Source organism: Anabrus simplex, chromosome 4 (genome assembly GCF_040414725.1).
Source record: "Anabrus simplex isolate iqAnaSimp1 chromosome 4, ASM4041472v1, whole genome shotgun sequence".
Lineage (NCBI taxonomy): Eukaryota > Metazoa > Arthropoda > Insecta > Orthoptera > Tettigoniidae > Anabrus > Anabrus simplex.
Window position 1 is genome coordinate 454,067,278 of NC_090268.1, and position 15,736 is coordinate 454,083,013.

General features: G+C 47.2%; 1 non-coding gene across 1 annotated transcript; it reads right to left on the reverse strand.

Moving 5' to 3' along the window:
• Positions 1-7,565: 7,565 nt before the first annotated feature.
• On the reverse strand, positions 7,566-7,684 carry LOC137500619 (5S ribosomal RNA). The gene has a single exon (XR_011018127.1). It is a non-coding gene; the product is annotated as a 5S ribosomal RNA (ribosomal RNA).
• Positions 7,685-15,736: the final 8,052 nt, after the last annotated feature.

The following is a 15,736-nucleotide window of genomic DNA, read 5'->3' on the forward strand; positions in this document are numbered from 1 at the left end:
GCTCACCGGAAAAATATAAATAAACGGCCCTTTTCAGGGCCACCAACTCCTTAAGATAAGAGCTGTTTGTCTATCATGCTGCTATAGCTATCTTAGCAGAAGTATGGAGAAATCCTGAAGTGATAGAGCAGTTCAGACAACTCTCCTAATAATAATGATAATAATAACAATAATGAGACACTGCAAATATGAGGGCATCTGTAACATTAGCCAGGAGAGCACAAGAATAGCCTTTCCTTTGAGGTTATTTATTTAAGGGGGAAATGAGTAAGGTAGCTCCAGGCCCCTCTTAATATTTAATTTTCAGAAGGGAAGGAAGAAGGAAGTACATTATAGATTTCTTTTCATTTCATTTATGCTGTATAATTCTGTTCTTGACTGCTGGATACTACCAACCTATGCATGTAAGAACACACACTTAACTAGAAAGGAAAGGAAAGGATACTTAAAGTAGTATATTTACAATACTTTGTCTTTTAGACGTGCACAGCAAGGAAGATAATGTTTGTTTTCTCTTGTTAGCATTAAAATGTAGACATCATAACTGATAATGAGGGCTTTTTTCCGTGCAGGTTTCGGGGAGATGACTGTTTTGAGAGGGAGAATAGCGCAAGCTACGTTAGAGGAGTACTGTAAGTGGGACTCTGTGCTCTTTTGAGAGGTAAGTGGTGGCCCTGAAAAGGGCCGTTTTTTAAATACTGCATGCTCACAAACGGGAGCACGCTCGGAGGAGACTTAACCACCAAAACCGTACAGGGTGCGTCCCTGCCTCTTGAGAGCATAGACGACATCCATGGCGGTCACGGTCTTCCTCTTGGCGTGCTCGGTGTAGGTGACGGCATCCCGGATAACGTTCTCCAGGAATACCTTGAGCACGCCACGGGTCTCCTCGTAGATAAGTCCCGAAATACGCTTGACTCCACCTCTGCGAGCGAGACGTCTGATGGCAGGCTTAGTGATGCCCTGGATGTTGTCTCGGAGCACCTTCCTGTGACGCTTGGCGCCTCCTTTGCCGAGTCCCTTGCCTCCCTTGCCTCGTCCGGTCATGATAGATCAGTAGAGCTGCGAGTTCAGAGCTAGAATGCGGCTGGCACTCGAGGCCCCTCGCTTTTGTTGAAAGTGCCTGGCCCCGGTGACGTCAGCACCGCCCGGCCAATGGGAGTGCAGCTGCTACCGAGGGTGGGGGAAGCGAAGCAATAAAACAGTCGGGCAGCAAGCCCCCGAACCATTCTTCCTGGGACGAGTCGACAGTGAGCACGTGATGGCCCGTACTAAGCAGACTGCACGTAAATCTACCGGAGGCAAGGCCCCGCGCAAGCAACTGGCCACCAAGGCTGCCCGTAAGAGCGCGCCTGCCACCGGAGGAGTGAAGAAGCCTCATCGCTACAGGCCCGGTACCGTGGCCCTGCGTGAGATCAGACGCTACCAGAAGAGCACTGAGCTTCTGATCCGCAAGCTGCCCTTCCAGCGGCTGGTGAGAGAGATAGCTCAGGACTTCAAGACCGACCTGCGCTTCCAGAGCTCGGCTGTCATGGCCTTGCAGGAGGCCAGTGAGGCCTACCTGGTGGGTCTTTTTGAAGACACCAACTTGTGTGCCATCCACGCCAAGCGTGTCACCATCATGCCTAAGGACATCCAGCTCGCCCGCCGCATCCGTGGCGAACGTGCCTAAGTCCGGTGCTTGTCTTATGGCTGGAGCTTTACCAAACGGCCCTTTTCAGGGCCACCAAAATTTCCTAGAAGAGTAGTTATTGTCTCTCTGGTCTAGGATAGAAGGAAAACGAAAAGAAAAAAAGCTAGTGGTTCCTCTAGGTTCAAGGAAAAATCTAAGAGTAACAGAATATAATAATAATAACAATAATAATAATAATAATAATAATAATAATAATAATAATAATAATCTTGAGTATTGAGTACAATAATTCATTAATTAATATCTAGGACGTGATAGTAATAATAATAATAATAATAATAATAATAATAATAATAATAATAACAACAACAACAGCAACAGCAAAAGTGCAGTAAGTAAGGATAAAGAAAAATGTAGTTAAGTACAATAATAATGAAATTTGAAGAGTGAGTCGCCCCGCAATGAGACAAACTAGCCTGTTTAGGAGGCAGAGATAGGAGAGGCCAGGGTTCCAGCCTTGGACAGTGACTGACATAATATGCTCTCTTGGGGAATAAAATTGATGGCCCTGATAAGGGCCGTTTTTCCTCTGCTCCTACGAGAGCAAGAGGTGCGTGTAGAAGGAAGCAAGAACATGAAATGTCCTCACTTCCTTTTTGCTGGTGCCTTTTTAGGCGAGGCCTTGGGCTTAGCGGCCTTTTTAGGCTTAGGTGCCTTAGGTTTCTTAGTGGGCACCTTGGCGGCCTTCTTAGCCTTGGAAGGAGCCTTCTGCTTGGGTTTGGGAGCAGGAGCGGCCTTCTTCTTCTCGGCAGGCTTTTTGGAAATGGCTTTCTTGGCTGCAGCCTTGGCTCCACCAGCCTTCTTCGCCTTGGGGATGCGCTTCTCCTTGGGGGCAGCGGACCGCTTGACAGGGGCTGCGCTGGCCTTCTCCGGCTTGGCAGCCGAAGCGAGCTTGAAGGAACCTGAAGCTCCCTTCCCCTTGGTCTGGACCAGCTCTCCGGAAGCCACGGCAGATTTCAGGTACTTCTTGATGAAAGGGGCCAGCTTCTCAGAGTCCACCTTGTAGTTGGCAGAGATGTACTTCTTGATAGCCTGCAGAGAAGATCCACCTCGTTCCTTCAGGCTCTTGATGGCACTGCCCACCATCTCGGAGGTTTTCGGATGGGCAGGCTTGGTGCGAGGTTTCTTCGATGCAGAAGCCTTGCTCTTCTTGGGCGACGCCTGGGCCGGAGCCGAGGCGGGTGCAGATGCTGCCGATGCTGTTGCTGTGTCAGCCATGGTCACGATGAGAATGTGTTCGCGCGCTCCCCTGGTTATCTGAGTGTATCAGGCTACTCGGACCGCGCAGGAAACAGCAGTGGCTGGCTGTCGGGTGGGTTGCGCGGCGACAAGTTGGGGACGTGCTTCCTAGCTCCTTTCTCGTGCTCCCTGCGTCTTTAAGGGGTGGGTTACAATCAGGGTTCGGTTAGGAAGGGATAGTCAAAGGTTTGACGCTGCTCCTCAGGTGGCAGAAGTACTCGTCACCTTGCTTCGGGCGTCCTGATGGAGGTGCGTTCGATGGGCAGCATTTCACCAGCCGCCTCTCCATGCCGACGTTTAGGGGCGGCCGTCGTCGTCGCGACGCCCCCGGGAGTGACCCCCTCTTACCTGAAGGAAGCCCAATCCTTCCTCTAGCAATGGAGCTGAACGGCCATCCTCAGGCTCTAACCCCTTCCGAGTGAGAGCAAAGGCAAGTCAGCCTTTAGGTAGTTTCCACAGAGTGAAGCAGACCTGCTGTAATCTGCCTCTTGTAGCTTTGCTTGAAAGGACCTACAGGATAAAGGACATAAGTTAGAAGCTAGCCTCCATGACTCGTTCGACTCCTGCTTTCCTGCTGGTAGCGCCAATCTCGTAAAGTCCTAGCCTTTAGGCCTCTATTTATAAGGCTCTCAACTCTGTACAGTCTCTCACATCCAGCAGCTTTCAGCCCCTGTCGGGGGTCGAAAGCTCAGGTTGGGAAAAGGGACAGCCTGCCCAAGGGAACCTCTAGATGTTTCTTAGGGCATAATTAAATTTCCAGTTCGCTACAGAGCCTGTACCGCCTCAGGAGAGGCTTCACCCCTCGCCTGCTGGATGGAGGCATTGTGAGTCGTATCTTACTGCCTCCAGTGGGCTGCGAAGGCAGGATCGAGAACACCGTGACGGAGGAAGGGGCAGTCAGTCCAGACTCTTCAAAGAACAGATTTCCTGTACCAGGAGATGATAAGTCTGTCAGTTTGATAGACCTGGCAACATCCCTTACCTTCGGTCAAATTTCTTTAGGATGAGAGACCCTTTGAGACAGCAACTCAGCAGATTTATTGGAAGGAAGGAAGGAAGGAAGGAAGGAAGGAAGGAAGGAAGGAAGGAAGGAAGGAAGGAAGGAAGGACCATGGTTTCCCAACAAACTTCTCTGCAAGACATTGCCACAACTTACAAGGGAAAAAATGTAAAGGTTTGAGGTGCTGCAACACTCATACAGCTAACATCTCACTTAAATGGTCCTGAAAGAAAGAAAGAAAGAAAGAAAGAAAGAAAGAAAGAAAGACAGAAAGAAAGAAAGAAAGAAAGAAAGAAAGGAATAATAATAATAATAATAATAATAATAATAATAATAATAATAATAATAATAATAATAATAATAATAATAAGAAGAAGAAGAAGAAGAAGAAGAAGAAGAAGAAGAAGAAGAAGAAGAAGAAGAAGAAGTTGTGTTTAATGACCCTTCAATAGGAGTTTATTTTTTGAGAGAAGCTAGTGTTTTTACCTTGAATATGTATACTCTGAACGAGGTGAAGCAGAATTTGAAGCCAACTGATCGCGCCGAGACTCGATCTTGCTACCCACCTTCATCATACAGAGTAGCGTATGACGATGATGATGATGATGATGATGATGATGATGATGATGGTAGTAATAACTGTATCCAAAATTCAGGTAACATCAGTTTTTACTCGCAAAATGGTTTCATGATTTCTTTGGCTAAGAGAACCAAGCGGTAACCCTAACCTCGAAAATGAATTGTCGCTCTCGATTTATAAGATGCCCTTTCTTTCTTCGGCCTAGTCGCTATCTAGTCGGCAGTCGTTTGAAATCGTGCAGGTATGGTTCGACGTGCGTATCCTACTAGCAGTTGAAGTCAGCGTGAAATTAAGTACAGTACAGTAACTATGTGTAAGATCTCCTTCACTTGGTGAGACAAGTTGTAGGGCCAAATAAAGGTACAGAGAGCAGAGAGAGCATTACATAACATAGAGCTAAATATGCACTGTACTTGGGTTGATGGTGTATTATACTGAACGCCCTCTTCCCCCCCTCCCCCTGCCATTACATCTTTACTGAATGATTCTGCACAACGTTCCCTGCTGTTAATATTAATCCCCTACTGGGTTTTAGCTTAACGGTATCACTCGGTAATCATCATCATCATGACAGCCTCTGTCCTTCATGCTAAAAATCAGCTGCAGAGAAAAGGACCCTTTGTGTTCTTGCCATTATTATTATTATTATTATTATTATTATTATTATTATTATTATTATTATTATTATTATTATTATCATTATCATTTACCTCAGCGAATGAAAGCCCATGTATGAACATTTTTTTGTACATAAGCAACGATCAGCTGCTTTACCGACACCTTGTAATCCAAGAAAGAAAGAAAGAAAGAAAGAAAGAAAGAAAGAAAGAAAGTAAGTATAGGGGTACCTAACCACTCCTGAAAACTACTTTCATTGAAGGTTGTACTAGGCCAAACTCTAGAGACCTCTTACTAAATGGTACCATACTACAGGGCAGGTGTAAAAAATAGTTAATGAAACCGTATAATGAAAGGTACAGACTTAAGAGCAAGTGGCGTACTGGCTTATTATCCCTCCCTTCCAGGACCCTTCTTGCAACCACTAACCACCACCTACACCCCTGCCCAAGCAGTATTCGAGCATCGGGCTGTGTGATGTGGTCGCCTTAGAAGTTTGTGCTAGACAATACCCCAAAGAAAGTAGGTGGTTTAAGACAGGCAATAAAGTTTTAAGTTTTACTCCTCTTCCCTCAAATATGAAGAGAAGTACACCATAATGAGGGGTACTAAGCCATTTAAATTCATGACAGAGACCTGATGATTCTTAGCCCTGCTGATCTAGGGTGACACTTGATATAACCAGGCCAGACCCAGTACCTGAATATTTTTAGGTTATCCAAGCCAAACCTGGGTTATATATTGCCCGAAATATGTAGCATCTACCCTGTAATTAGAAGATGCAGGTGTGACTTCACGACTGGTGATGATATAACGGAGCACAATTTAGCATGTTAGGTACTAGTAGATCCACGATCAGCCCTAGCCGTGTCTGATGCAGAAATCCTAACCTGACTTGGGAAGAACGGTAACTTATTTCTTTCTTTCTTTCTTTCTTTCTTTCTTTCCTTGAACGCTAGCCTGTAGTAGTAAGGCAAGAGGCAGTGATCAGGTGGTCAGCAAAAGGACACATTATTGCTTGAGTTCGAAATTGTCCACTGCCTTAAGTAATAGTCGTATTAGTAGCAGTAATGGTGGTGGTGGTACTACTAGTAAGGTTATGTTCACTATTATCTTACGCCTTTCGTAGATGCCGAGGTGCCGGAAGTTTGTCCCGCAGGAGTTCTTTTTATGCGCCCATATCTACAGACCATCGAAATATCACACGAGTGAGCCGGTGTCGAACCTGTCAAGTAGGGCTCAGAATGGTCTAATTTTAATTCTAGGACGGTAACAGTAACTATACGGAGTTCCGATTCGTTCTACTCAATTTATCACTTGCCAAAAGATCGGTCAGCTGACGTACAAACAACAAAAACGAGTGCTTTCCTCCCTTCACCTAACCTAAAACGTCACGACTCTTTGAACTAACCCTTGTCGTCAAAAGGTTACCTTCTCAGTCTTATTTGAAGGGCGTCTCGTCTTTGATAGAAATGAAAGAGTTTTACAAGTTCCTAGGCTTCAAAACTACGTTACATCGCAACACACGCACTTCGAAGATAGCGGGCTGTGTGTAGGCCACTGTACTGCACTGGTGCCCTACCGTTCGTAAGGAAGCCCGGGAGAGACACGAGCGTACTACAAACTTGTAACTTATTGCCGAACCGTGTCGTAATTTGAATAGCTACTTACCTGAAAGAACATAAAAGGAAATTGTTCGACTCTTTGAGGGGCTGCTAAATGCCGCGGTCGGTTGCTAGGACATGGCTTTCATTGTAATCACGACAGTGTCGATGACGTTGCATGGAAACCACCTTCCTCGCGATTTTCAAGGTGGGCGGGGAGTTTAGAAGCCTCGTTCCGCCCTTTAATAATCTTAATATTGGGAGAAATAGGACGTAGAATGATGTTATGTGCCATAAGAGGCCTGCAGGATAAGCTACACTAACCTAAAAGAATAAGAACAGCAAGTTTAGACATAGGGACGTACGATAGGAGGTACGAAAGTTAAAATCCTGGCACGAGTAATTGGAAGCGGTGCTAGGCTCAGCAAGGGTCCCCTAGGTCGACACACACACACACACACACACACACACACACACACACACACACACACACAGAGAGAGAGAGAGAGAGAGAGAGAGAGAGAGAGAGACGACGAATAATAATAATAATAATAATAATAATAATAATAATAATAATAATAATAATAATAATAATAACAACAACGATGATGATGATGTCGCCGCCGCCAGGTTAGGCCGGTCACCTAGGAGGAAATGCAATACTACGCTAAGCTTCGTTCCTGTATAGCCACGGGGTCGAAGAGCAGCAAAAGGTCTAGCTAGTTTCAGACGTAACAAAAAACGTGATTTAAGCAATTTCTGCTGGCCTGAGGCAAAAGTTGAAAGTAAGTTGTCGTACTGGGACTGGGAAACTTGGTAAAAAGGGAATTGAGCCAACGGCACGTGGTGTTCCCAAGCGGTCACCCATCCAAGTACTGACCACGCCCAATGTTGCTTAACTGCGGTGATCGGACGAGAACCGGTGTATTCAACATGGTATGGCCGTTGGCGAGAGAACGGAGCTTGAAACGTCCATACGAACCGCAAAGCGAGTTTCCTGGAGGTCTTTGTGGCGCGGGGGCGTTGGCAATGGTGCAGGGGTGTGCTCGGAGGTCGCCGTCGCGGAGCGGGCGCGGGTGGTTGTCGCGCTCCGCGGCGAAACGTACCCTAACTCGACTTAACCCCACTTCTCGTAACCTAACCCCAAAAAAACGCGCGCGCTGGCGCGCGCGCGCACACACACACGGGAAGTGTCGAGGGTTGTAATAATAATAATAATAATAATAATAATAATTACTGAAGGTGGTTGTGAAGGGGCCGGCGCTGTAGCGCAGGGGCAGCGTGCCTGCCTCGTAGCTGGGGGGCCCGGGTTCAATTCCCGGCCAGGCAAAGGAATTTTACCTCGATCTAATGGCTGCTTTGAGGTCCACTCAGCCTGCTTGCTTAGGGGCTGTAGTGCCATGGGGCTTGGTCTGGTTTTCATTGTAAAGGACAAAGCAGGAGGATTTTTAGCAATAAGGTAATGTAGTAGTAGTAGTAGTAGTAGTTCTTCCCTCCTTAGCTTATGATTTGAATGTTTTGCACTGTCTTTCGATGTATATGAAGTAGGACAGATAGATAAAATCAGAGTGGAGTTGATAACAAGGCTAACAGATGCTGCTCTTTTTTTTAAAGGTGTGGTGGCCCTGAAAAGGGCCGTTTGTTAAGAATGCAGCAAGGCAGAAAACCTGGCACCTTACTTGGAGCTGGTGTATTTGGTAACTGCCTTGGTACCCTCACTGACGGCGTGCTTGGCCAGCTCACCGGGCAACAGGAGGCGGACGGCAGTCTGGATCTCCCGACTGGTGATGGTGGAGCGCTTGTTGTAGTGGGCCAGACGGGAAGCCTCAGCGGCGATGCGCTCGAAGATGTCGTTGACAAAGCTGTTCATGATGCTCATCGCCTTGCTGGAGATGCCAGTATCAGGATGTACCTGTTTAAGCACCTTGTAGATGTAGATGGCATAGCTTTCCTTCCTCTTGCGCTTCTTCTTCTTGTCTCCCTTGGAGATGTTCTTCTGGGCCTTGCCGGCTTTCTTGGCTGCCTTTCCGCTTGTCTTGGGTGGCATGGTTGTCTGGGATGTCTCCTAGAAAGTAAATTTTTCGGCCCCCTTGCAATTCTTTTTAAGACCGAGAGGGCTGCATGCGACTAGCCAATGAGCGCAAGCTTACTGCAGCCTTATTGGTTGGCTCGTAACGTTGAGCAACCTTGCAGGCTACAAAACTGGTGCGCAGAGTGATTCGGTATCAGGCGCCATCTCCCATTGTTGACCGTATTCCTATGAATTTCCATAAGTTCCGATGGCACGTTAACAAAAATTTACAGCCCTTCGAACCTCGCAGCAGGGAGGATATTGACCGGGCTATTCAACATCTCTATAATAAGATGGGGAATGCTCGGAAATATGCTCTAAATGCTGCACGAAATTCCATTTCGGCCCATGACAACAACAATGGGATGCGCAACAATGGCATTCGTACTCCCGCTCATCATGGCGGGAACGCGACTGGCCCTGGTTGCCATCCCAATATTAATAATAATAATAATAATAATAACAATCCAAATTATAATAATAATAATAATAATAATAATAATAATAATAATAATAATAATAATAATAATAATAATATTAATATCAACACGAGCCATCGGGACGATAATGGTACACCAGATCTCCTCAAGGATTTGATCTATATTAAGAATAGATATAGGAAAAGATGGCAATTGTACCGTGACCCTGCTGACCGGGCGGAATACCACGAACTCGCCCGGGAAGTCCGCAAACGATTGTTGGAGCGCAAGATTGAAAAATGGGAAGAATTCTGCCGCTCCCTTACAGAACACGAGCCAGACCGCAATTTCTGGAAAACCACCCGCTGTCTGACTCGAACCCGGGAACCTAGCCGAGCTATTCACGGCACTAGGGGCCTGGTATTCTCCCCTTACGATAAAGCTGAGGCCTTTGCTGATTCTATTGAGAATCAATGTGTGACACATGACGATATTAACGATGACAATGACGAACTACGGACTCGTGCCGCACGAAGAAAGGTCTCAACTTTCATAAGACAATGGACTCCAGACAATGACATCGAAAAAGTGACGCCTGCAGAGGTCCGCAAAATTATCAAGGGCCTTAAGGAGAATAAGTCTCCTGGCGATGACAGGCTATCCAACAAAGAAATTAAATTCCTGCCCTATAAAGCAGTACTGTTTTTGGCATCCATCTTTTCGGCCTGTTTTACCACGGGGTACTTTCCTAAGCTTTGGAAAACAGCCAAAATAGTTGTTCTTCCCAAGCCTGGAAAGGACAAATTATTCCCGCAAAATTATCGTCCTATTAGCCTGTTATCGCACTTATCTAAAATCTTCGAGAGACTTATTCTCAATAGACTCAATGGTCACCTTCTGCGACATAGCATAATGAGACCGGAACAGTTCGGATTCCGGTCAAGACGTAGCGCTCCTCTTGCAGTGCTGCGTCTTGCTCAGTATGCTACTAGGTCGTTTAATTTACGCCGTACAGTCCCTGCTGTATTTTTCGATATTGAAAAAGCATTCGATACGGTTTGGCATGACAATCTTATTTCAAAATTAATAGGTAAATATCATGTTCCCCCATACCTAGTCAAAATTATTCACTCCTACCTATATAATAGAAAATTTTACGTGTCCTGTGATGGAGAAAAATCCACCCCTCGGTCTCTGCAGGCAGGAGTACCACAGGGTGGAACGCTGTCCCCTACATTGTACGGCCTATATGTAAACGACCTACCTATAGTTCCGGGAGTAGAGATACAGCAGTACGCCGATGACATAGCCGTCTACACTTCGAAACGACGGCGATGTGATGCCATTCGGCTGCTGCAGTCCTGGATAAATTGTTTTAGGGACTGGTGCAAAATTAATAAAGTTAAAATAAATGCCGACAAAACTCAGGCAATCCCGTTCACCTGGAGAATACCTAGACTTGACCATCTTAGAATTGGCAACACGGTCCTCCCATGGGCCCGTGTTGTCAAATATCTCGGCCTTCATTTAGATAGAAAATTAACTTGGAGTAACAATGTGAACCAGGCCCTTCAGCGAGCATCAGCAAGGGTGGCCTGTCTTAAACCATTGCTTTCAAATAAATATATCTCTCCTACCATAAAGAGAAATATTTATTTAGCATGTGTGAGACCCATCCTTCTGTACGGCTGTGAGGTCTGGGGCTACACTGCCAAGACTCACATACGCAAGCTACAAACATTTCAAAATAAAACACTGCGAAAAATGATTAAGCCACCATGGTACGTTTCGAACATCAAAATTAGACACGACTTGCGTATCCCAACTATTCGGTTCCAAATTAACAAAATTGCTAGGATGGCCAAGTCTAGAATACTCTCGGCCCAGTCAAACGACCCAGGAGTCTCTCTGCTAAAACGGATTATAAGAACCAAGAAGCCTAATACCCGGTACAAATTTAGAGGCCCTTGGCTCACTTATAATCCATAATTTCGGCCTTTTCCAAATTTAACTAAACCATCACTAATTACTAGAAATCTGCCCTGAAAACGCCCGTTTCTTAAGAATGCAATGGTATCCCCTTCCTACCTCTAGTTGAAAACAAAATTTAGCGATGTTTCGGGGGTTTCACCACTGATTTAGGGACTCACCCCCCTAAAACAGATTGTTTTCCCCCCCCCCCAGTGCAAGTAACAGTGATTTTCCGTCTCATCGGTATCCCGCGGAAACAGATGAGTAGAGGGGCAATATTTTCGCCCCGGGGCTCCCAGGTACTTGCTCACAGCAAAAAAAAAAAAAAAAAAAAAAAAAAAGATTCGGTATCATTTTCCCTTCGAAGTAGAGCAGCAGAGCATCATAGCATCATGTCAGGACGAGGAAAGGGAGGAAAAGTGAAGGGCAAGTCCAAGAGTCGCTCCAGCCGTGCAGGCCTGCAGTTCCCTGTCGGCCGTATCCACCGTCTCCTCCGCAAGGGAAACTACGCTGAGCGAGTGGGTGCTGGGGCTCCTGTGTACCTGGCTGCAGTCATGGAATACCTGGCAGCTGAAGTTCTTGAGTTGGCGGGCAATGCAGCCCGTGACAACAAGAAGACCAGGATCATCCCTCGTCACTTACAGTTGGCCATCCGTAACGACGAGGAGTTGAACAAGTTGCTGTCTGGAGTGACCATTGCCCAGGGTGGTGTTCTGCCCAACATCCAGGCAGTGCTCCTGCCTAAGAAGACCGAGAAGAAGGCTTAAGTTCCTGTTCTCGGTCAGGGCGTTGGCTCACCGGAAAAATATAAATAAACGGCCCTTTTCAGGGCCACCAACTCCTTAAGATAAGAGCTGTTTGTCTATCATGCTGCTATAGCTATCTTAGCAGAAGTATGGAGAAATCCTGAAGTGATAGAGCAGTTCAGACAACTCTCCTAATAATAATGATAATAATAACAATAATGAGACACTGCAAATATGAGGGCATCTGTAACATTAGCCAGGAGAGCACAAGAATAGCCTTTCCTTTGAGGTTATTTATTTAAGGGGGAAATGAGTAAGGTAGCTCCAGGCCCCTCTTAATATTTAATTTTCAGAAGGGAAGGAAGAAGGAAGTACATTATAGATTTCTTTTCATTTCATTTATGCTGTATAATTCTGTTCTTGACTGCTGGATACTACCAACCTATGCATGTAAGAACACACACTTAACTAGAAAGGAAAGGAAAGGATACTTAAAGTAGTATATTTACAATACTTTGTCTTTTAGACGTGCACAGCAAGGAAGATAATGTTTGTTTTCTCTTGTTAGCATTAAAATGTAGACATCATAACTGATAATGAGGGCTTTTTTCCGTGCAGGTTTCGGGGAGATGACTGTTTTGAGAGGGAGAATAGCGCAAGCTACGTTAGAGGAGTACTGTAAGTGGGACTCTGTGCTCTTTTGAGAGGTAAGTGGTGGCCCTGAAAAGGGCCGTTTTTTAAATACTGCATGCTCACAAACGGGAGCACGCTCGGAGGAGACTTAACCACCAAAACCGTACAGGGTGCGTCCCTGCCTCTTGAGAGCATAGACGACATCCATGGCGGTCACGGTCTTCCTCTTGGCGTGCTCGGTGTAGGTGACGGCATCCCGGATAACGTTCTCCAGGAATACCTTGAGCACGCCACGGGTCTCCTCGTAGATAAGTCCCGAAATACGCTTGACTCCACCTCTGCGAGCGAGACGTCTGATGGCAGGCTTAGTGATGCCCTGGATGTTGTCTCGGAGCACCTTCCTGTGACGCTTGGCGCCTCCTTTGCCGAGTCCCTTGCCTCCCTTGCCTCGTCCGGTCATGATAGATCAGTAGAGCTGCGAGTTCAGAGCTAGAATGCGGCTGGCACTCGAGGCCCCTCGCTTTTGTTGAAAGTGCCTGGCCCCGGTGACGTCAGCACCGCCCGGCCAATGGGAGTGCAGCTGCTACCGAGGGTGGGGGAAGCGAAGCAATAAAACAGTCGGGCAGCAAGCCCCCGAACCATTCTTCCTGGGACGAGTCGACAGTGAGCACGTGATGGCCCGTACTAAGCAGACTGCACGTAAATCTACCGGAGGCAAGGCCCCGCGCAAGCAACTGGCCACCAAGGCTGCCCGTAAGAGCGCGCCTGCCACCGGAGGAGTGAAGAAGCCTCATCGCTACAGGCCCGGTACCGTGGCCCTGCGTGAGATCAGACGCTACCAGAAGAGCACTGAGCTTCTGATCCGCAAGCTGCCCTTCCAGCGGCTGGTGAGAGAGATAGCTCAGGACTTCAAGACCGACCTGCGCTTCCAGAGCTCGGCTGTCATGGCCTTGCAGGAGGCCAGTGAGGCCTACCTGGTGGGTCTTTTTGAAGACACCAACTTGTGTGCCATCCACGCCAAGCGTGTCACCATCATGCCTAAGGACATCCAGCTCGCCCGCCGCATCCGTGGCGAACGTGCCTAAGTCCGGTGCTTGTCTTATGGCTGGAGCTTTACCAAACGGCCCTTTTCAGGGCCACCAAAATTTCCTAGAAGAGTAGTTATTGTCTCTCTGGTCTAGGATAGAAGGAAAACGAAAAGAAAAAAAGCTAGTGGTTCCTCTAGGTTCAAGGAAAAATCTAAGAGTAACAGAATATAATAATAATAACAATAATAATAATAATAATAATAATAATAATAATAATAATAATAATCTTGAGTATTGAGTACAATAATTCATTAATTAATATCTAGGACGTGATAGTAATAATAATAATAATAATAATAATAATAATAATAATAATAATAACAACAACAACAGCAACAGCAAAAGTGCAGTAAGTAAGGATAAAGAAAAATGTAGTTAAGTACAATAATAATGAAATTTGAAGAGTGAGTCGCCCCGCAATGAGACAAACTAGCCTGTTTAGGAGGCAGAGATAGGAGAGGCCAGGGTTCCAGCCTTGGACAGTGACTGACATAATATGCTCTCTTGGGGAATAAAATTGATGGCCCTGATAAGGGCCGTTTTTCCTCTGCTCCTACGAGAGCAAGAGGTGCGTGTAGAAGGAAGCAAGAACATGAAATGTCCTCACTTCCTTTTTGCTGGTGCCTTTTTAGGCGAGGCCTTGGGCTTAGCGGCCTTTTTAGGCTTAGGTGCCTTAGGTTTCTTAGTGGGCACCTTGGCGGCCTTCTTAGCCTTGGAAGGAGCCTTCTGCTTGGGTTTGGGAGCAGGAGCGGCCTTCTTCTTCTCGGCAGGCTTTTTGGAAATGGCTTTCTTGGCTGCAGCCTTGGCTCCACCAGCCTTCTTCGCCTTGGGGATGCGCTTCTCCTTGGGGGCAGCGGACCGCTTGACAGGGGCTGCGCTGGCCTTCTCCGGCTTGGCAGCCGAAGCGAGCTTGAAGGAACCTGAAGCTCCCTTCCCCTTGGTCTGGACCAGCTCTCCGGAAGCCACGGCAGATTTCAGGTACTTCTTGATGAAAGGGGCCAGCTTCTCAGAGTCCACCTTGTAGTTGGCAGAGATGTACTTCTTGATAGCCTGCAGAGAAGATCCACCTCGTTCCTTCAGGCTCTTGATGGCACTGCCCACCATCTCGGAGGTTTTCGGATGGGCAGGCTTGGTGCGAGGTTTCTTCGATGCAGAAGCCTTGCTCTTCTTGGGCGACGCCTGGGCCGGAGCCGAGGCGGGTGCAGATGCTGCCGATGCTGTTGCTGTGTCAGCCATGGTCACGATGAGAATGTGTTCGCGCGCTCCCCTGGTTATCTGAGTGTATCAGGCTACTCGGACCGCGCAGGAAACAGCAGTGGCTGGCTGTCGGGTGGGTTGCGCGGCGACAAGTTGGGGACGTGCTTCCTAGCTCCTTTCTCGTGCTCCCTGCGTCTTTAAGGGGTGGGTTACAATCAGGGTTCGGTTAGGAAGGGATAGTCAAAGGTTTGACGCTGCTCCTCAGGTGGCAGAAGTACTCGTCACCTTGCTTCGGGCGTCCTGATGGAGGTGCGTTCGATGGGCAGCATTTCACCAGCCGCCTCTCCATGCCGACGTTTAGGGGCGGCCGTCGTCGTCGCGACGCCCCCGGGAGTGACCCCCTCTTACCTGAAGGAAGCCCAATCCTTCCTCTAGCAATGGAGCTGAACGGCCATCCTCAGGCTCTAACCCCTTCCGAGTGAGAGCAAAGGCAAGTCAGCCTTTAGGTAGTTTTCCACAGAGTGAAGCAGACCTGCTGTAATCTGCCTCTTGTAGCTTTGCTTGAAAGGACCTACAGGATAAAGGACATAAGTTAGAAGCTAGCCTCCATGACTCGTTCGACTCCTGCTTTCCTGCTGGTAGCGCCAATCTCGTAAAGTCCTAGCCTTTAGGCCTCTATTTATAAGGCTCTCAACTCTGTACAGTCTCTCACATCCAGCAGCTTTCAGCCCCTGTCGGGGGTCGAAAGCTCAGGTTGGGAAAAGGGACAGCCTGCCCAAGGGAACCTCTAGATGTTTCTTAGGGCATAATTAAATTTCCAGTTCGCTACAGAGCCTGTACCGCCTCAGGAGAGGCTTCACCCCTCGCCTGCTGGATG